The following is a 23,712-nucleotide window of genomic DNA, read 5'->3' as shown; positions in this document are numbered from 1 at the left end:
AATATTATATACAAAATGCGTCTGACATGTAAATATGGAATTCTGTCAGCTCTGTTTATGCATTTATTTTGGTCACAGAAAATGTATAACTTTATCGCGGAGGAAAATTGAACTAGAGATGCTAGTCTGCCAAGAGACTCAACTAGCAATTCCATCACTTCCTGTAAATTGCGCTTGCGCAATGAAGATTCAGGCAGAAGTCACTGGAAGTAATCTTATTTTGAGTAAAAGTTGAGTATCATGWTTTTCTATTTAGTCTAGCTCGCACAAGTCGGAGAATCTTCTATCGACTACTTTCCATTCCCTGTCCACTGTCATAAAAACAAAAAACATGTTTATTTCGGCCTGTTCAATGTGAATTGTTCAATAGCATAAGCAGTTTGAAGCATATTTGATTGGAAACAAGTTGCTGTGATAATGTTAGGCCTATCTGTCTTAGGGCTGGTTAAGGCTACCACACATTTTGGGGCTTTTTCTTCCGCTGGTCCTGGGGCCCTTGTTAAGGTCAACGGCATCATGAACTCTACAAGTACCAGGACATTTAAGTCAAWAACCTAGTTGCCTCTGCCAGCAGGCTGAAACTTGGCAGCAAGTTGATCTTCCAGCAAGACGATGACCCCAAGCACACATCAACATCTACAAAGAAATGGTTAATTGGCCACAAAATCAACATTTTGCAATGGCCATCTCAGTCTCCGGACTTGAACCACAATGAACACCTGTGTTTTGAATTGAAGAGGGCAGTCCATAAGTGCAGACCGAAGGACATCAAGGATCTGGAAAGATTCTGTATGGAAGAATGGTCTAAGATCCCTCCCAATGTGTTCTCCAATCTCATAAAACATTATAGAAAAAGGCTAAGTGTCAATATCCTCGCAAGGGGATTTAAAAAAATGTATTTCACCTTTATTTAACCAGGTAGGCCAGTTGAGAACAAGTTCTCATTTACAACTGTGGCCTGGCCAAGATAAAGGAAAGCAGTGTGACACAAACAACACAGAGTTACACATGGGATAAACAAACATACAGTCAATAACACAATAGAAAAATCTATATACAGTGTGTGCAAATGTAGTAAGATTAGGGAGGTAAGGCAATATATAGGCCATAGTGGCGAAATAATTACAATTTAGCATTAACACTGGAGTGATAGATGTGCAGAAGATGATGTGCAAGTAGAGACACTGGGGTGCAAAGGAGCAAAAATAAATAACAATATGGGGATAAGGTAGTTGGGTTGGCTATTTACAGATGGGCTGTGTACAGGTGCAATGATCGGTAAGCTGCTCTGACAGCTGGTGCGTAACGTTAGTCACCAATTTGTTCCAGTCATTGGTAGCAGAGAACTGGAAGGAAAGGCGGCGAAAGGAGGAGTTGGCTTTGGGGATGACCAGTGAAATATACCTGCTGGAGTGCGTGCTACGGGCGGTGCTGCTATGGTGATCAGTGAGCTGAGMTAAGGCGGGGCATTACCTAGCAAAGACTTATAGATGACCTGGAGCCAGTGGGTTTGGCGACGAATATGAAATGAGGGCCAGCCAACGAGAGCATACAGGTCGCAGTTGTGGGTAGTATATGGGGCTTTGGTGACAAAACAGATGGCACTGTGATAGACTACATCCAATTTGCTGAGTAGAGTGTTGGAGGCTATTTTGTAAATGACATCGCCTAAGTCAAGGATCGGTAGGATAGTCAGTTTTACGAGGGTATGTTTGGCAGCATGAGTGAAGGATGCTTTGTTGTAAAATAGGTTGTCTAGAGGTTTGTTAACACAGTGTCCAAAGAAGGGCCAGAAGTATACATGAATTGGTGTTGTCGCATAGAGGTGGATCAGAGAATCACCAGCAGCAAGAGCGACATCATTGATATATACAGAGAAAAGAGTCGGCCCAAGAATTGAACCCTGTGGCACCCCATAGAGACTGCCAGAGGTCCGGACAACAGACCCTCCGATTTGACACACTGAACTCGTAGTAGTTGGTGAACCAGGCGAGGCAGTAATTTGAGAAACAAAGGCTTGTGATCTGCCGATAAGAATGCAGTGATTGACAGAGTCAAAAGCCTTGGCCAGGTTGATGAAGACGGCTGCACAGTATTGTCTTTTATCGATGGCGGTTATGATATCGTTTAGGACCTTGAGCGTGGCTGAGGTGCACCCATGACCCGCTCGGAAATCAGATTGCATAGCGGAGAAGGTACGGTGGGATTCGAAATGGTCGGTGATCTGTTTGACCCATCCCGGATCCGGGATCCTCCTCATCAAAAAAGCTGACTAGCATAGCCTAGCCTAACGGGACAGGGATATCATATAATATAATTTTCATGAAATCACAAGTCCAATACAGCAAATGAAAGATAAACATCTTGTGAATCCAGCCATCATTTCCGATTTTTTATGTTTTACAGCGAAAACACAATATGTATTTTTATTAGCTAACCACAATAGCCAACACACAACTGCATATTTTCACCATGTTTCCACCGCATAGGTAGCTTTCACAAAACCGACAAAATAGAGATAAAATTAGTCACTAACCAAGAAAACAACTTCATCAGATGACAGTCTTATAACATGTTATACAATACATTTATGTTTTTGTTCGAAAATGTGCATATTTGAGGTATAAATCATAGTTTTACATTGCAGCCACCATCAAAAATAGCACCAAAGCAGCCAGAATAATACAGAGAGCAACGTGAAATAAATTAATACTCATCATAAAACATTTATGAAAAATACATGTGGTACAGCAAATGAAAGGTAAACATCTTGTGAATCCAGCCAATATTTCAGATTTTTTTAAGTGTTTTACAGCGAAAACACAATATATATTTCTATTAGCTCACTACAGTAGCCAAACACACAACGCAATTTACTCCCCGCAAAAAAATAGCTTGCACAAAACCGACAAAATAGAGATAAAATTAATCACTAACCTTGAACAAATTCATCAGATGACGGTCTTATAACATCATGTTATACAATACAATTATGTTTGTTCGAAAATGTGCATATTTAGAGCTACAATCCTGTAGCATCGATTCACCAGAATCTCCGGAGATATTTTGGACACTCACCTAATCTGACCAAAGAACTCATCATAAACTTTACATAAAAATCTTTGTATGGCAAATGAAAGATACACTGGTTCTTAATGTAACCGCTGTGTTAGATTTTTTAAAATAACTTACCATAACATACAGCTTGCGTTATTGCGAGACAGCGCTCCCCAAAACGGCGGAGAATAGGACTCAACATTTACACATAAATACGAAATAACATCTAAATGTTTTCTTACTTTTGATGTTCTTCCATCAGAGATGTTGTACAAGGAGTCCTTGGTCCAGAATAAATCGTTGTTTGGTTTTAGAATGTCCATTTCTTCTGTGAATTCGCGCCACAATGCTACCAAGGTTGCTAACATTCCCATCCTCTCTTGACGCAAAGAACGGAAAACTCCAAAAGTCCCAATAAACGTTGAATAAACTGATAAAACTCAGTTGAAAAAACTACTTTATGATGTTATTATCATATGTATACAATAAAATCAGAAGCCGGAGATATTCGCCGTGTAAACCGAACGCTTTTCAGAACACAATGTCGAGCTCCGCCGCGCGCCTGAGAAGACAAAGAAAATTCCGGACCTGTCACTCCAAAAGCTCTTGTTCGGCCTCAGATCAAGCTAGACACCCCATTCCACCTTCCACTGCCTGTTGACAATCTAGTGGAAGGCGTATGAAGTGCATGCATATCGATAAATAAAAGCCAGTTGAATAGCAGGCCCTGAAACAGAGCCTCGTTTTCAGATTTTTCACTTCCTGTATTGAAGTTTGCTGCAAAATGAGTTCTGTTTTACTCACAGATATAATTCAAACAGTTTTAGAAACTGAGAGTGTTTTCTATCCAATAGTAATAACAATATGCATATTGTATGATCTAGAAAAGAGTACGAGGCCGTTTCATTTGGGCATGATTTTTTCCAAAGTGAAAACAGTGCTCCCCTATTGACAAGAAGATTATTAACTTGGCTTTCGAAGACTTTAGAAAGGCAGGGTAGATAGATATAGTCTGTAACAGTTTGGGTCTGAAGTGCCACAGAGGGGATGACTGTGGCAGCTTTCCAATCTTTAGGGATCTCAGACGATGCGAAAGAGAGGTTGAACAGGCTAGTAATAGGGTTGCAGCAATTGAGGCGGATAATTTTAGAAAGAGAGGGTCCAGATTGTCTAGCCCAGCTGATTTGTAGGTTACAGATTTTGCAGCTCTTTCAGAACATCAGCTATTTGGATTTGGGTGAAGGAGAAATGTGGGAGGCTTTTGCAATTGCTGTGGGGGGTGCAGAGCTGTTGGCTGGGGTAGGGGTAGCCAGGTGAAAGCAAGGCCAGCCGTTGGAAAATGCTTATTGAAATTCTCGATTATTGTAGATTTATCGGTGGTGACAGTGTTTCCTAGCCTCAGTGCAGTGGGCAGCTGGGAGGAGGTGCTCTTATTCTCCATGGACTTTACAGTGTCCCAGAACCTTTTGGAGTTTGTGCTACAGAATGCAAAATTTCTGTTAGAAAAAAGCTAGCCTTTGCTTTCCTAACTGCATGTTAATATTGGTTCCTAACTTCCCTGAAAAGTTGCATATCACAGGGGCTATTTGATGCTAATGCAGTACACCACAGGATGTTTTTGTGCTGGTTAAGGGCAGTCAAGTCTGGAGTGAACCAAGGGCTATATCTGTTCTTAGTTACATTTTTTGAATGGGGCATGCTCATTTAAGATGGTGAGGAAAGCACTTTTAAAGAATAACCAGGCATCCTCTACTGACGGAATGAGGAAGGTGCACAAAGTATTTAACAATTATTTCTTTAACATATTTTTCTCTGAGCAATTTTATTTTTATAAAACAATATAATTTTATTTTTAGCATACATTATAGCTCATTATTTGTATTGTTTATTTTATGCAGTCTGCTTTATTCATCTTTATCAAGGGTTCCAATAATTTTGGAGGTGACTGTTTATAAGCAATTATAATAAATCAAGGTACTTCAAGGCGAACATTTCTAATTTCTTGTTTTCATACCGTGTGACTCTGACTCGCAAACCCATTGAGGCCCTAAATAACCGGCTGAAATTGCCTTTGTCAGTTTGCATCTTCTGAGATGAGAGACAATCTGATGGAGACTATCCCCACCCATTCAGAGTTTGACATCTGTACTAAGACAAACAGTTCTGAACCAATCAGAAACCTTTTCAAAACAATTCCACMTCAGATTCAGGTAGACTACACATGCAGTTGCCTTAATCTAAAACGGAGACAGAAAAACATTTCTTAGATATAAAGTATCTTGAACCACATTTAGTTAAACCATGCAGGACTAGTTCACTCTTCTACAGTAGGAGGGGGGTTTCTCATCAGCATTATATAATCCAAAGAATATCAAGGTTGGAAAAAGACACATGAAACTGTGAATAGGAAAATCAGTGTAAAACAATAAATAACTTTGTTATCGKTACTCTTTGGAGTTTTAGCTTAGAATAATATCCAGGCCAGCCCAACGAAAAAGTACAGTAATATTTACAGAATCTTTAAAAAATGTGCACAATACTGCTTAAAGCGAAATATAATTGTCACAAAAAAACGTACATCAACCATCCCATCAATCTATCCTGGTCCTTTTGTGCTCTTTTGGCAAGACAGCACAAAACAGAATCTCGGACCAGGCAAGCATTAACTTATGCCTGTCATTAAACACAGTGGATTATGGTTTTATAAAACTCCCAGGTTGCTAGGAGTCCGAGGTCAGGCATCATGGGTAGGGGGGTGCTGGTCACCTCTAAAGGAGTCAGAAGGGAGGCATCAATGGAGGGTCCAATGTTAGACGCCAACTGCAGGTTACCGAGTCGAGATGCACAGGAAGGCGCGCCGGTACGAATATAGCGGAGACTCCTTCCGTCTTGTGCTGGTATGCTGCGATTGGATGTCTGGAAGGAGGGAAGCACAGACAGAGAGAGGGCAAAGACAGATCAACAACATCGGGAACTCAGTTAGCTGTTTGATTCAACGATACGGTCCTGTCATCACTAGTGGCCTTTATTATTCATATTGCTCGAACGAAGGGTTGGCTCTGCCTCTTTCACCCGCCGAAGAAACAGAAATAGCGGTTCACTCATAAGAACTTCTTCTAATAGGGGGCAGCTGTTTTTTCACTGTTGTCCCACAAAATTAAACAGGTCCTGTCGTACTCTGTTCTAGATCAACAATATTGTGGCATATTATATAGAGATACTATGTGAGGATAGGAAGAAAGCAACGTCTGAAAGTTTCTCCAATAACGTGTTAGTGAAACCTGTAATAGCTGGGCTGATGAGTAGAAAGCAGAGAACTCAGGGTTTGGCGAAGCAGTGAACTTTATAGCAGACTGGTAGGCTAGGAGAGGGAGCCAGAAAAGAGAAGAGTGACAAATTACGTGGAGAAATGGGCTCTGTGTCAGGGGCACGACTGCCGTACTGTCTAACTGGCCTGTGTATTTAATGGTGATCTGTAGGTGCCACTTTGAATCATACACCGGTTGCCACTGAAGATGTATCAACGAGGCCAACAATAGGCTAGAATGGTTAGCGTGAATGGTAGAGGATGGGATGTGCTAGACTGTGATGAGTCAGGTGAAGACGGAAAATCGAGGAGCTTTGGAACTGGTAGTGAAAGCGGTCGCGCTCTTTTGTCAAGTATATACAACTGGCGACACCAGGGGAAACTGCACATGATGCTTGCAGAAATCGCATGTTACGTCGAAGACTATATACACAGACGAAGTCTGCTGATATTTGTATTAAGCGAGGAGGAGGAAGTAGCATAATGAGGACAGAGAACATGCAGAGTAAGAACATGGTAGTGGAATATTGGTGCAACTAAGAGCAGGTGGAGTTGTGACCAGAAGGTTTATAATAATCGGCGGGGGATGTGCCGTAATGTAGATTGGTGAGAAAATGTGAGTTGGAGAGGTAGTTTGTACGTTATCCAAGAAATGAGACTGGTATTGGTAGGGAGGGAGGAGGAACCATAGAGACTGTCTGCTCGTCAGAAGGTTAGTGCGAGGATTGGGCATGTGCCCTCCACATGGCTAGATAATTCGACGAAGAAGAAATGGACATTCTTAACAAAACAACGATTTATTCGAACTAGGACTCCTTGCACAACATTCTGATGGAAAGATCATCAAAAGTAAGAGAATATTTATGATTGTTATTTCGATATTTTTTGTGTGTTTTGGCTCCAACAAGGCGGAGAATTGTGTGAGCGCTGTCTCACAATATTGCATGCTGTATGTTGTACTAAAGTATTTTTTTTTTTTAAATCTAACACAGCGGTTGCATTAAGAACCAGTGTATCTTTCATTTGCTGCACAACATGTAATTTTTTAGTAAAGTTTATTGATGAGTTTTTTGTGTTAGATTACGTGACTGTCCAAAATTTCTCCGGACAATATTGGTGCATCATGTGCAGTCATAGCGCATTCACCGTATCAATCACAGAGTGAAAATACAACAGGATTTGTAGCTCTAAATATGCACATTTTCGAACAAAACATAAAATGTATTGTATAACATGATGTTATAAGACTGTTTCATCTGATGAAGTTGTTCAAAGGTTAGTGATTAATTTTATCTCTATTTGTGGGTTTTGTGAAACTATCTTTATGGTGAATAAATGGCGTTGTGTGTTTGGCTATTGTGGTGAGCTAATATAAATATATATTGTGTTTTTTCGCTGTAAAACACTTAAAAATCGAAATATTGCTGGATTCACAAGATGTTTATCTTTCATTTGCTGTACAACATGTATTTTCATAAATGTTTTATGATGGAGTATTTTTGTATTTCACGTTGCTCTCTGTAATTATTCTGGGGCTGTTTTGGTGCTATTTGTGATGTGTGCTGCAATGTAAAACTACGAATTGTAGCTCTAAATATGCACATTTTCGAACAAAAACATAAATGTATTAATGTAACATTAATGTTATAAGACTCATCTGATGAGTTGTTCAAGGTTAGTGATTAATTTTATCTCTATTTGTGGGTTTTGTGAAAGCTACCTTTGCGGTGGAAACATGGTGAAAACATGGTGTTGTGTGTTGGCTATTGTGGTGAGCTAATATAAATATATATTGGTGTTTTCGCTGTAAAACATTTTAAAATCGGAAATGATGGGCTGGATTCACCAAAAATGTTTATCTTTTCATTCTGTATTGACTTGTGTTTCATGAAATTATTATTATATGATATCCCTGTCGCGCTTAGGCTAGGCTATGCTAGTCAGCTTTTTTGATGAGGAGGATCCCGGATCCGGGATGGTTGACTCGTTAGAGTAACCCATCCTCATTATCTTTAGGGAAGCTTCGCTCTGGCCCAGAATCACACATTTGCCTATTTTATGAAATCATCAAAAATACAGTTCTTTTCCTCCTTTGTTGTGCTTTTAAAGGTTTTAAAATTGCTTTGAGCAATCTCACTTGAAGAGAATAGACTGATCACACCTCTGCTCAGCCTGAACATGATGTCCCAAACCACGAGTCAGTAATGATTAACGATTAAATTAATGGACTGATTAATTAAAGATGTCTCTGGATGGGGAAAGAAGTGAGAATTTTACAATGCGCTGTAAAACAAATGTTCCAAATTGGCCGTTAACCTGATAAGAGTGTGCCCTCTGAGAAATTGAGATTGAAGTACCCTGCAGTTTGAATGAATGCACATTTGACTTGTATCTAAATATTCTAATATGCTTATATCCTTTGTATAATACAGTAAATGTAATATTTTATGCAAAACTTTAACTTGCAGATCAGCCTTAATAATATTACAGATTCTGTGTTCTATCAAGCAATTTGTTTTCTAATTTCTAATCCCCCTATTATTATTATTATTATTATATWTTTTTTTTCAGCACTATCAATCCTCCCCTGATTGGAGAAAAYTAACAGCCAACAATACTTATTCTACTGCTACTCACATSTATCTTCCCTCACATATACAGTACACTCTAATCTTAATTCCAACCCTCCGATGTCTACAGACTAACCCATCTTTCCTAGTACACTACCATTTTACTATTTCCTTTTGCAATACATCCTTCTATTTTACTGTGATGTCTTACGAGGGTCTTGAACCTCTCTATTTGTACCATTTCTACCAAGATTACCCTAAAAATAAATACTTTACCGAAGAGTGTATTCATATTTCCCATTGATTGATCATCTGAACAGAGATATGACTTACAGTGGCTTGCGAAAGTATTCACCCCCTGGCATTATTCCTATTTTGTTGCCTTACAACCTGGAATTAAAATTGATTTGTTGGGGGTTTGTATCATTTGATTTACAAAACGTGCCTAGCACTTTGATGATGCAAAATATTTTTTATTGTGAAACAAACAAGAGATAAGACAAAAAAAACGGAAAACTTGAGAGTGCATAACTATTCACCCCCCCTTCCCCCCCCCAAGTCAATACTTTGTATCGCCCCCTTTTGCAGCAATTACAGCTGCAAGTCTCTTGGGGTATGTCTCTATAAGCTTGGCACATCTAGCAACTGGGATTTTTGCCCATTCTTCAAGGCAAAACTGCTCCAGATCATGTGACAGATCATGTGACACTTAGATTGCACACAGGTGGACTTTATTTAACTAATTATGTGACTTCTGAAAGTGGTTGCACCAGATCTTATTTAGGGGCTTCATAGCAAAGGGGGTGAATACATATACACGCACCACTTTTCCGTTTAAAAAAAAATACATTTTATTTCATTTCACCTTACCAATTTGGACTATTTTGTGTAYGTCCATTACATGAAATCCAAAATAAAATCAATATAAATTACAGGTTGTAATRCAACAAAATAGGAAAAATGCCAAGGGGGATGAATACTTTTGCAAGGCACTGTAACAACCACTCCTGGACCTGACTCCAAAACCGAGCCACTGAAGGACAGTACCAAAAGAGATCATCTGTTTATTGTTTCCCCATGACAGAGTCTGCACAGGGCTGACTGTTCATTGTGCCATATATTGAGGATTTAGTTTGTGGCAAGAATTTTATATAGTAGTTTACATTGAAAAGATCGGATTGATGCGTCCATTTTTTGTTTTGTATATCAGTTCATCAACCTGGTTCAATGGTATTGGGACATCAAAAACCTGTTCCAACTATCTTTCATTTTATGCTGTATAGTTGTCAAACCTCTCAACCCTATACTGAAACTGGTACATTTTATGATTTATACCTGTCATTTTAAGCCATTCATGGTTTTTCATTGGAGGCAGACAAACCAATTAATTTGTTTCTGTTTTGAGTAATTGTCTCTTCCATTTTTGTGGCAGAGCTGCAATGAGTTGGTTATACTTCTGTATTTATCTCCATACACATTTGTTAATTTCTTGTGTGACATAATTTTACTGTCCTTATTTACATTGTCATTCACAAACATGATACCTTCCTTCTACATTTCTTCCCCCCAAAAATCAGTACATTGGAGTTTAGACATTATTTGCTGTAATATTTGTTCTGCCTCTTCTGGAGGATGACATTTGAATTTTGACCAGCTCTGTATGGCTTCATTTTAAAAGAAGAATACTTTAAACAGGGCTATGTTATCAATCCACCGGCAATGGTTTGTTTTAATCAGTATAAAAGCAAAAAGCTCACTTTTGAAATTGGATGTGCCTCTTAGTATCCATCTGGAAAACCAGTTTGGATTTAGATATCATTTTGGTATAATACAGGCTTTAAGAGAGAGGTTTAATGCCTTAAAATCCCAACTCCTGTTCATTATATAAATATAACTTTATCTGGTTTGCCATTCAAATTAAATCTTTTTTTCTCGCATGACTTGAAAAAGGATTCTCCTGAAGCCGGTAGAGCCATTAGTAAATATAKAAACAGATATCAATAGAGAATGAATCAGGGTAACTTTCCCGTAGATGGACAGGTGTTTCCCTCTCTATGATTTAAGGATCCTATCTATTTTGTTTTCTATCGAAGTTAATAGTTCCAAGATCGTTCAACTTTTCTGGTATATGTACACCAAGTACAAACTTCACCGTCCACCCATTTAATCGGGAGGCCACACAGCAAAGTTAAAGTTTAGAGACCCAATCCATAATATAATACACTGATCATTGGTGGGTTTCGCCCAGAGAAACTATCCAGGTCCTCAATAAGGCCCTTGAAGGTTGAAGATCGAGGACTCAAGAAAATCTTGAACCATCGGCGTACATTGATACTTTTCTCTCTAATTCATAAATGTTTTGCCCCTTAAAGCTGCAATATGTAACTTTTTGGGTGACCAAATTCACAAAAAGGTGAGTTATAGATCTGTCATTCTCATTGAAAGCAAGTCTAAGAAGCAGTAGATCTGTTCTGTGAGCTATTTCTATGCTTCCCATTCTTAAGTTGAGTTTTTACGTCTTTTAATTTCAGTTTTGTACACCAGCTGAAAATACAATATTTTTGGTTATGGAACATATATCACAGTGGTTTAGATGGTTCAAGGATGCCCTACACTATATGTGCTTGTTTTGTCACATACTAACATTTGAATTTTAGCAACCAGGAAATGGGGGAGCGATTTCTGCAGTGCAGCTTTAATGTTATCACTAGATCAGATGTTTACAGCAAACAGTTCAATGGCTATAACAAATAAGTCTCGTGACAGAGAGCACATTGTTTAACTCCTCTTGACTATTCAACATTCTCAGAGAAGGAACTGTTATTTATTCTTTTGCATGAAGAATCGTTGTACATTACTTTTACCCATCTTATGAGAGATTCTGCAACAAACAAAAAAATCCAGGCACTTACACAGATTCTAGACAGGATAAAGGGCTTTCTCAAAATCTGCTATAAAGATTAGACCTGGTTTCCCTGCATTCCCGTAGTTTTCAATTATTTCTAGTAGTTGTGTAATGTTGTCTCCAATATATATTCCTTTTAAGAATCCCGTCTGATCGTGATGAATAATGTCTGGTAGGACATTTTTAATTCAAAACATATTTTTTAATATATTTTTTAAAGATACTGGGTCTTTGTACTGCCTTCCTGGCTCCTGCTTCAGTAAGAGAGTGATMATTTACTCTTTGTGTGTCCGACAGGTGGAAATTAATATACGATTAATTAAAACATAATAGTAATGGATCTTTCAGTAGTTCATAAAAAGTTGAATATATCTCTATTGGAATGCCATCAAGGTCAGAGGTTTTTCCCGTCTGAAAGGAGTCAAGTGCCAACCATAGATTGTCCTGTGTAATTAGGCCTTCACAATATTTTTTTGGTGTCTAAAATAGTTTAACATGATTTTTGGGGGAGAAATATATCACAAAACTCCTTGTCAAATGAGGTTTGAGGAACTTGACAAGAGCTTGTTTAAAATATGTTTATCCTTTGGTGAGATAAGAATTTATCCATCTTTGTAACTTTTTCCCTTAGGTTATTTTTGGTTGTGTTTCTATATTGAAGGTTTAGGAAAAACTTCTCCATCCAATTTGCTCTTTTTTTTTTAGATAAGTTAAACACGATTCATCAACACCATTGATGTCTAATGTTAGATTTTCTGTTGTAAGCCTTTTCTCTGTTGACCAATTTTTGAGGGATGAAGATTCAATTGATTGGCCTCCCATATGATAAGTGGATCAGTTGAACCTGTATTGTGTAAGAAAAGTATGTTATGTCCTTAGTTTTTGTTAAGAAAGTTCTGTCAGTCAATAAACCCAGGTAAAATTGCAAATATCCCTGTCCTCGTGGAAAGTCTGTCATAGTTATATGGAGGGATATAAGTTGATGATATGATCGCATTCGATCCTCAATCAATACATTTTTCACTTTTGGCACCATAGAAAAGGATACCAGAAAATAATCAATCCGACTAGCTTGATTAAGCCTCCTCCATGTATATCTTACGAGATCCGGGTTTCTGAGCCAATGTCAGTCAATTCCAACGTGTCCATAATATTCATAATCTCTATGAGCGCCAGAGGGTGATAGTTAGTAGTATGATTTCCTTTACGGTCTACTGACTTACTTAAAACTGTAATAGTGTTATTTGCATCTAATTAGCTTATTATAAATATTTTCAAAGAAGTTTGGATGGTCATTATTCGGTCCATATAAATGTATGAGCCATGTATCACCAAGTAGTATAATCAAAGCAATCCATCTTCCTTGAGGATCTACTTGAACGTATTGCACCTCAAGATCTAGAATTTCTTAGTACTTGACAGAAATAGATTTTACCATCCCATTCTTTTTCCAAGGGAAGTTCGTCAGAATATATTTAATGACTTTGACTTTCCTGTAAACAATAAATATGGTATAACTTTTACTCGCAGAACTTTGCCTCGCAGAACTTTATCTTGTGTTCGGTGTCACTCAAACTCAACAGTGTTGGGGGCATAAGTACATCATATTGAAGGCCTTTCTGCTCTTTTAGATGTTGGCTACTCAATTAGTAAGAGTTAATACCTGTGATTTRCTGTTGCTTGACTGGTTGGAGGAAAACTCTGAGTACTTCTTCTTCTGTAGTGCACAGACGCTGTCCAGGATCTTGCCATACTCCTCTCTCACCTACAAGGTGCAAAAGAGAGCACTGCATTATGATGCATTTACATGACACTGTTAGCTCCTAAAAAATACTATATAGAATGAGCATAATGGTGCATTTACATGACACTACAACATTCTATGGCAGCCATGTTAGGGGCAGCTCCCCATTAACATTACATGGGGAATATTTAAACAATGCTGAATCCCTCCTCCTTGGCTTTTGTGAGGCCCAAAGGCCCTACTTGGTCCTTGACATTTGGTTTGGCCCGCCAGAAGCTTCCAGAATGAAGCTGTGTTATCAATCCACCGGCAATGGTTTGTTTTAATCAGTATAAAAGCAAAAAGCTATGTATTGATGAACAATGTTAAGGTTTTTTGGTCCGCGGCCCACTACTGAGATTACATTTCATCCCACCAAGCCCAACAGTTTGGACTCATCTGTACGATGGCCATATTAGAACTGCTTCAAGGCCCCTGGTTGACAGAGTCTTGAGTCGTGACGTACCTGTTTAGAGAGCAGGCAGTGCATGAGGAACACTAGGACCCCCTGCAGACTGTTGAGGATGGTGAACAGGTACGACATGRCCAGTGTGCTTTCCTCAAACTGGAAACAGCCAAAGATCCACATGGTGCCCARGACACACAGCTGAGCAACTGCAGTTATGGTGAATGCCCTGCAGGAGGCGACAAATACACATAMAGTTATATCGTGAGCATGGGTCACAACATGTCATCTTACAGTAAGGCCTGTTTTTTCCCACRTGTTCTGGCCAGGAAAAACAGTGGTCCTTTGTTATGGGCTATAACACAGCCTGTGTGAGAACGTCCGTTCCGGCTCACTTGATTTTGCGGAGTTTGTCAAGGTCAGGGTTCAGGCTGGAGAACTTCTGGGCCAACTTCCACAYTGTGATGAGAAAGAAAAACACGTTCACCTAGGAGGGGAGAGGGAGATAAGTAGAACTCTAACATGACACAAAACATTGTAAGTAGGAGTGATGAAACTATTGCACCTTTCATCTGTGATACGCACCATGATGATGATACAGACAGGGCCAAAGAAGCTCCAGATGAATCCATCCTCAAGGTTGAGCCAGCAGCTAAAACACACAACGCACACATGAATACCTGATCTCTATAGTACACAACAGAGAAGGTCAGAGAGTCAGACAAATATATATAGGGAATCCAGTCAGGAGATGACACTGTCAGGGATCAATGCAGTGGTCACTCACTGGCGCTCTGTTCCGTATCCTTTGGCGTTGGCGAGGGCAGAGATGGCGACGATGACAGCAGGAACGCCGTAGCCCCCCGCCATCATGTAGAGGGGCCTGAAGGTGGTGTTGAAGACCAGGACCACCATCCTGARGAGCTGCACTCCCTCCAGACACATCCAGCAGAACGCTGCCAGGAAGAAGAAGTGAAGCAGCCCAGCCACCACCGCACAACCAGCCTGAGAAAGAGAGGAGCGAGGGATGAAGAGAAAGGAAGTAAAAGGGTGAGAGTGATCGAGAAAACTAAATGTGAGCGAAATGACAAATAATGTAGATAGTGATAAGGTTCACAGTACAATAGGTTAACCCACAACTGAAGACACAATCGCTGCATACAGTAACATTTCTTCCTACTAAAACATTGTTCTCACCACCCACATAGACAGAGTACCTACGCCACATGTAAATATTACACACATTGTCACATCCTCTGACCTCTCACGCCCAGAAAAGCTCAGTGGAGTTTTCCTTATTCAATCTTGTTCCCGAGGGCAATTCTGCCTCGAGGGCTGAGCGTATGTGATTGGTTGGATGCAAGCTTACCTGGCTCTCGGTGCGTGAGATGCCRACGAGGAAGATCAGGTTGGCGATGAAGAGGCTGAGGCAGAGGTGGAGGTGGATGGTATTGCGGGTGCTCTGGATGGAGCGGATCAGGGWGAAGGTGAGGATGCAGATGAAGAGACACAGCAGGGACAGGGACAGGCCCACCCAGGTGATCAGCTGCAGCTGGAATGTGTCCTGGAGGGAGGAATGGAGGCGAAGACACGTCACCATATAGTCACAGMAGTGGAGGCTGCTGAGGGGAGGATGGCTCATAATAATGGCTGGAACGGAGTAAATGGAATGGTACCAAACACATGGAAACCATATGTTTGATACCATTCCACTTATTCCACTCCATTACCACGAGCCCCAGTTAATGTGTCACCAACCTCCTGTGAGTCACAGTAACTGACACAACTTTCATGGATGTGTCTTAATAATATAGACAACATGCCACTGGAGAAATAATAATGGAGCCCTATCTAGCCAGGCAAGACACAGAACAAATTTAAAACAATAATGGATTCACTGTTCTCAAATGAATGCAAACTTTTAAAAGCCAAACGATCTCCTTTTGCACAAGTACATAGAAAGTGAAATGAAACTATTAGAAAAGGCATTGTTCCTGCTCTATCTTACAGCAGAAGTACAGCTAGACTAAAAGAGAAATCCCCCTCACCTTGAACTCATAGAGAGCCATAAGAACAGCAAAGCTGCTGAGATGGTAGCAGGAGCACACAGTGTGGGTGGCATTGGACTGCACCAGGAAACAGCCTCGATSRGACCAGGTCCCTTCTCCCAACTCAGCATCCCAGTACACACAGGTGTAGYTCCCTTCATCTGACTGGGAAACAACATTCAYAATTACYATAGAAGAGAAGTAGAAAAACMATGTTASTCCAGGACACTTCACATAGTGACCATCCMAGAAAAAGCMAAGCAGGTTCATTCAGATGTCTGCATAGATCTTGAAATATAGTGCAGCATATGAAGAAGATTTGATACTGCCACATTCACATAGACCATCATAATGGGATAGAGGGGTAATGTTTTTGCTCCTCACCTCCTTCAAATGGGAGAAGGTGAATGTGACTGGCTCCTTGAGRAAGGATGTGTYCTTGTTACTAATGGTGGCCGTCACCACTTTGGAGTTGATCTGGAAGCTGTGGCCCTCCTGTGCCTTCAGCCCTGAGAAGGAATGGTTGGTGGATGTCTCCAGACCCTTGTAGCTGAGCAGGGACACCGTTGCAAATCCTGAGAAAGCAAATGTTTAAGTCTAGGAGTTTGTACACTGTGTACATTCATTTCACATTATATCATTACATTATAAAGATTGGTTCTGATGATTGTGGTGGGATTATGATGGCAGTGTTGAAGCTTATCATGAAGATGAGGATGATGAAGATGGTAACCTGGGTAGGAGGTGTCTCCAGCAGCAGTCTCCCAGTGGCTGTCTAGCTGAGCGTGTGTAGAGGACAAGGTGAGGGGTCCCTKGGGTGAGGAGGCATTTCTCTGCACCAACAGCTCCACYTCTGGAAGCAAATACATTCACATCTTCACAAACAGGCCTACAGTAAGTGAGATGTTACAACTCTCAGAATGGTTATCTGCTAGAAAGGCAGACTTGTGCGCAGCAAATTATGCAATGAAATGTGACCCATATAACCTAATGAAAAACTTTGTAAGCTATTCAAAAATGGCCACAAATGAACATATTCTACGAAGGAAGTTATAACAACTTGTCTTCCGTTAGGTGGCTTCAAAAGCCAAAACAATCATGGCTGAGTTTATGTTGTCTGGACTCATGGCTGAGTTCAGGATGTTCTCCTACCGGTGTGAGTTTTRAACCTCCTGGTCTCGGGGTGTTTCAGCAGAGGTCCGATTATTCTCAGAGCAGTCTCTACCAGGTCCAGCAAGACACTCACTTCCTTGTTATTATTCAGAGGCCCGCGAGACAGGAGCCTGTCTATAGCAGACAACAGAGTCTACAGAGAGGAGAGAGGTGGGGGATGAGGGGTTACATAGACACAGTCAGACAGGCTGAGACTTTTATTTGTAACAAGTACAGTGAAATTCTTAACTTGCAAGCCCTATGCAACATTGCAGTATTCAATATCAAAATAGTATATCTGATTAAATAAATAAATGAAATAAAAACAAGAAATAAGAGAAGAAAAAAAAAGAAGAAGAACGTTATATACAGCAGGGTCAGGGCCAATTCCGAAATGTAACATGACTATATATTTGGCATACACTAACCACAATGCTATGTTTAGAAGTCATACATCGAAAGGAGGCTAGTTTCCATTACAAGCTAGATGTACCAACAGTGCTGGTCATCAGTCATTGTTTCACTGCATGTATCCTTTCTTAATGTGTGTGGGCTGAGTCTGAACCTGCATATGTCAACATCTCTATGATGGATGCCTGGTTTATAATGAGCCTCAAATAGAATGGGCCTCAAATATAAGTAAGGGCTCAATATAAATAAGGCCTCAAATATAAGTAGGCCTCAAATAAATAAGGGCCTCAATATAAGTAGGGCCTCAAATATAAATAAGGCCTCAAATAAGTAGCCTAATAAAATAAGGGCCTCAAATATAAGTAAGGGCCTCAAATATAAATATATAAATAAGCAGTAGTACCTCTAGCAGGGCTCTCCATTGACTTGTTCTGCCGTATTACTCTCACTCAACTCCAGACAACTGGTCCTCATCAGGGCCACAGCATCCTGCAGACCTGGGATGACCTGAGAACGAGGGATGAGGAGAGAAAGTGAGGAGAGAGAGAGCAGGCGGGGGGGTAGAGAGAGGAGGAAGTTAGTCTGTATTTGTTCTGCAGATACTGTAGGTGTGAATCATTACACTGTATACTCAGTGGCTTACCATCTTAAGATGCTTCTCACTCGCAAACGTGTCACAGTTCAACTCTATGGAAAGAGAAGAGATGAGTGAATAAGGTATCTTAAATTAAAATACTGTATATTTTTATATGAAATTATTGATGAAGTGATGACAACTTGATCATGCAGCGGAAGTATTGAAATTTGAATGTTGAAACAGCTCCATCTCAATGAGAATGATGATCTATAAATGTGATTCTCACCAGTACATCTCCCCTGTGGGTCTCCGTAGTTGGTGAATCCTGCATGGCACGCACACCGATGGCCACTGTTGGTGGCATTATGGCACGTTCCATTCCCTCCACAGATAAACATATTTCTTTTACCCAAGTCTACAAAGGAATGACAGAAAGCACAGGTGACATTTTCATAAGATGTTCAGATCTACCTAAAACCAATCAATTCACATAATATTAATTACACATTCTGGTCATAAAGAAATTAGTATCTGGTGCTTCATGAGGAAGAAGATCAATTGAGCAAAATACATCAAGGGGTATAGATAAAAAAATATTTAACTTTCTCAAAATGTCCAGGTTTCCCCAAATCCCGGTTGGAAGATTCCTGGAATTAGCAGGAAATCTGGAGGCCTCCAACCAGGATTTCTAGAAAACCCATCAGGGTGATAATACAATTCCTCCCATACCTTTAGCACCTTGAGCATCCTCACTGTCTGTGGTTGCTGTGTGGTCTGTGGTGGCTTTCTGATCTGTTATTTCCTCACATGATTTTCCATTCCCTGTGAATTGAGCTTTTCCAGACTTCAGGCCAAACCCTGGATTGCAGACACAGGAGTAGCTGCCTGGTGTGTTGACGCACTGTGTATGCTTCCGCAAATTGTGATGTCGTCCACACACTCGTTTCTATCTACATGTGGGTAAAAAACACCATTCGGAAAAGGAAATCTTCACCATTTCATACATGATGACATCCTGTATATGCCTGATATGCTCTCTGGATGTACTGTACCCATCTTTTGATATTTAGTGTTATCACCAGGTTTTCTTTGGCATCTTACCTTCACACATGACTCCTTGGCCAGATATAAGTCTTTCCACTCCAGTACTGGAGACAAACCCTCTTGCAGATGCAGGAGTAGGACCCTAACACATTGTGACACTCGGCATTGGGACCACAGGTGTACTTATTCTCCAAACACTCGTTGATGTCTTGAGGCACAGAGAAAGGAATAGTCAGTCACACCTCAAATGCAACGTAGAATATACACTGGACAAAAATTTAAACGCAACATGTAAACTGTTGGTCCATGTTTCATGAGCTGAAATGTTGTGTACAAATTTGTTACATCATTGTTAGTGAGCATTTCTCCTTTGCCAAGATAATCCGGCATATCAAGAAGCTGATTATACAGCATGATCATTACACAGGTGCACCTTGTACTGCGGACAATAAAAGGCCAAAAAAAATTGCAGTTTTGTCACACATCACAATGCCAAAGTTTTCCAGTTTTGAGGGAGCGTGCAATTGACTTCAGGAATGTCCACCAGAGCTGTTGTTAATTTCTTACCAAAATCCGCCTCCAATGTTGTTTTAGAGAATTTGGCAGTACTTCAAACCGGCCTAGCGATCGCAGACAACATGTATGGCATTGTGTGGGCGAGAGGTTTGCTAATGTCAACGTTGTGAACAGAGTGACCCGATGGTGGCGGTGGGGTTATTGTATGGGCAGGCATAAGCTATGGCAACGAACACAATTGCATTTAATCTATGACAATTTGAATGCATAGAGATACCGTGACGAGATCCAGAGACCCATTGACGTGCCCTTCATCAGCCGCCATCACCTCATGTTTCAGCATAATAATGCACAGCCCCATGTTGCAAGAATCTGTACACAATCATGGAAGCTGAAAATGTCCCAGTTCTTTCATGGCCTGCATACTCACCAGACATGTTGAGCATGTTTGGAATGCTCTGGATCGACATGTGCGACAGCGTGTTCCAGTTCCGATCAATATTCAGCAACTTCACACAGCCATTGAGAGGAGTGGGACAACATTCCACAGGCCACAATCAACAGCCTGATCAACTCTATGTGAAGGAGATGTGTTGCGCTGCATGAGGCAAATGGTACTGACTGGTTTTCTGATCCACGCCCCTACCTTTTTTTAAGGTATCTGTGACCAACAGATTCATATCTGTATTCCCAGTCATGTGAAATCCATAGATAATGGCCTAATTTATTTATTTCAATTGATTGATTTCCTTATATGAACTGTAACTCAGTAAATTATTTTAAATTGTTGCATGTTGCGTTTATATTTTGTTCAGTACAGTATAGTCACTATAGTGAATAAGTGTATGGATTACAAAATTGCGCAGTGCTGTGTTCTCTGGCCAGGACTGCAATGTATAGAAATGCTATAAGGTAACTAAAAAAGAGAGTTGTTTCTGTTAGTGGAATTAAATTATTCCTCTAATGTACTCATTAATTACATTCAATCTGTCTATTTATAAGAATTTTTAAGATACTTATTAACATAAAATAGACAGGATACAGTCTTATTAAAATTAGATAATAGAATTTATTCTCGGAGCACGCTCCCATTTGATCATAAACAACAGGTTTATATACAAGATATGACGTCATAGGTTACAGAATAAGTCTCATTGTCCTGACAAATAGAAAACAGGTTCAAAGTTCATTCCACTTCACAGCGCACACACATGACACACAATATAATCTATTTCCTGAAGGCTCACTATAATTTATTACCACTTTAGCAGACCAACTCAAGATAATGGAGACCTAAAAAGTTACCACAGCCTTATCTAACACCTCAGGGCTAGTTGGGTCAGTTCAACCATAGTTTTAACGACCCTTTCTGCTTATTTTATAACCACAACACAAAATCTCTTTTCACCAGGCGTGCAGAGTTCATTAGTTATGTTTTTATCTAAAGCTAGAATTTGTTTTAATTATTTATTAACAAAATTCTAACATTTATCTATACATTTTTCAGGTGAGGCAGCTGTGAAGTTCATCCGCTGTGATTGATGATCTGAACCCAAGAGCACATTGACAGTAGAAGCTTCCTTCAGTGTTGATGCATGCTGCATTCTCACCACAGATTTGTGGTGTTACAGGGTCATCGTCATAGTAATCACTAGGAGGATTACACTCATCCTCATCTGGGGTCAAAAACAGAGGCATTGAGAAAGTGTGAAGAGAGGTAGAATGGTTGGGGAATGGAATGGTCATTCAATAATATATAGAGATATACAATTGAAGTCGGACGTTTAGATACACCTTAGCGAAATAATTTAAACTCAGTTTTCACAATTCCTGAATTTAATCCAATTTAAAAATTCCCTGTCTTAAGTCAGTTAGGAATCACCACTTTATTTAAGAATGTCAAATGTCAGAATAATAGTAGAGAGAATGATTTATTTCAGCTTTTATTTCTTAACATCACATTCTCAGTGGGTCAGAAGTTTACATACACTCAATTAGTATTTGGTACGTTGCCTTTAAAATGTTTAACTGGTAAACCTCCTGAGTCTGGTATGATAGTGAATGGGTAGTCAGTCCATTGTGGTGATGAGTGGAGAGAAGAGGCAGCAGTAGTGTGGAATGTTGTGGTCACAGAGAGAGTCTTCTAAAACGATGTGTAGGCACTGTTTAAGTTCCACATTGATGGTGCTCTCTGTTTCACTCTAACTAGTAAAAAATATGAAGACAAAACGTTTTTAAATAGTGTAACATTTCATTGAGGAATCATCTGTCAAACAATGTTCTCTGATACAGTAGCTTTGTTCTCTCCCTTCACAACCCTCCRTTTATCCTCCTCCACTCCATCTGCMAACCAGACTGACACTAACTTTCCAGCTGCTACCATTGAACTGAGTAGCAGAATGGATYTWCCGTGTTTTCCCTCCACAGATAACTGTTTTGCCAGAGTGTGACAGTTGACATCATGGCTTGTCATTATTCTACCCTTAGGTGCCTCTCAAGGCTTATAATCTATTTCCCCTTGCATAGCTTTCAAGATGGCGCTGATAGACATGGTCGCCCTGTTCATGGCTCCTTTTTATATTATTTCTCACCTTATTAGCGCAGAACATCCTTTGCACATTTTTGAACATTAAAGCGGCGGTAACTCACAAGCATTTTTGCCAGAAAACAACTTTCCTGAACTTATCCCAGTGACAGCTCCAAGATGCTGGCCGGTGGAGGCGTTAATACCACCCACTGCTTCCGAGTATATTACTCGCTAATGTTCAGTGCCTGCACAATAAAGTAGACAAGGTCAGGGCGAGGATCTCCTTCCATACTGTCCCTGTCCATACAGCCAGCTGTACATCGCGCAGACAGGAATAAAGAACTCTCCGGGAAAAAGAAAGGCAGAGGTGTATGATTAACTACTCATGGTATGATTGTGGTAATGTACAGGAACTCAAGTCCTTTTGTYCACCCRACCTAGAATTCCTCACAATCAAATGCAGTCTGCATTACCTCCAGAGAGAATTCTCCACGGTCATCATCACAGCCATGTATATTCCCCCTCAAGCTGATACCATGACGGCTCTCAAGGAACTACACTGGACTTTGTGCAGACTGGAAACCGCATATCCTGAGGCCGCATTTATTGTAGCTGGGKACTTTAATAAAKCAAATCTGACGAAAGCACTRCTGAAGTTTTATCAACACATCATCTGCRTCACGCGAGCTTCAAAAACYCTCGACCATTKCTACTCTCCCTTCTGGGATGGCTACAAGGCCCTTCCCGGCCTAAATCAGATCACGCCTCCATCCTGCTCCTCCCTTCYTATAGGTAGAAACTAAAACAGGAAGTAGCCATGGTAAGGACTATTCAATGCTGGTGTGACCAATCGGAATCCATGCTTCAAGATTGTTTTGATCRCGCGGACAGAGAAATGTTCCGGGTTGCTTCTGTGAATAACATTGACGTATACACTGACACGGTGACTGAGTTCATCAGGAAGTGCATAGGGGATGTTGTTCCCACTGTGACTATTAAAACTGTGGATAGATGGCAGCATTCTTKCAAAACCACCGCATTTGACCATGGCAAGGTGACTGGGAATATAGTTGAGTACAAACAGTCCAGTTATGCCCTCCGTATGGCATTCAAACAGGCAAAACGTCAGTACAGAGACAAAGTGAAGTCGCAATTGAACAGCTCAGACACGAGACCTATGTGGCAGGGACTCCAGACWATCACGGATTATAAAGGGAAAACCAGCCACCGGACACCGACATCTTGCTACCTGACAAGCTAAACACCTTTGCCCGCTTCAAGGGAAACACAGTGCCGTGGACTGTAAGCTCTYGTTCTCTGTGGCCTATGTGAGTAAAACATTTAAGCATGCTAACMCTCGCAAGGCTGCCGGCCCAGACGTCATCCCTARCCGCATCCTCAGAGCATGC

General features: G+C 40.3%; 1 pseudogene; it reads right to left on the bottom strand.

The window, feature by feature from the left end:
* Positions 1-13,466: 13,466 nt before the first annotated feature.
* LOC111981547 (adhesion G protein-coupled receptor E5-like) lies at positions 13,467-21,921 on the bottom strand (annotated as a pseudogene).
* Positions 21,922-23,712: the final 1,791 nt, after the last annotated feature.

This window comes from Salvelinus sp. IW2-2015, linkage group LG20 (assembly GCF_002910315.2).
Source record: "Salvelinus sp. IW2-2015 linkage group LG20, ASM291031v2, whole genome shotgun sequence".
Lineage (NCBI taxonomy): Eukaryota > Metazoa > Chordata > Actinopteri > Salmoniformes > Salmonidae > Salvelinus > Salvelinus sp. IW2-2015.
This window is presented reverse-complemented; position numbering and strand designations above follow the sequence as displayed.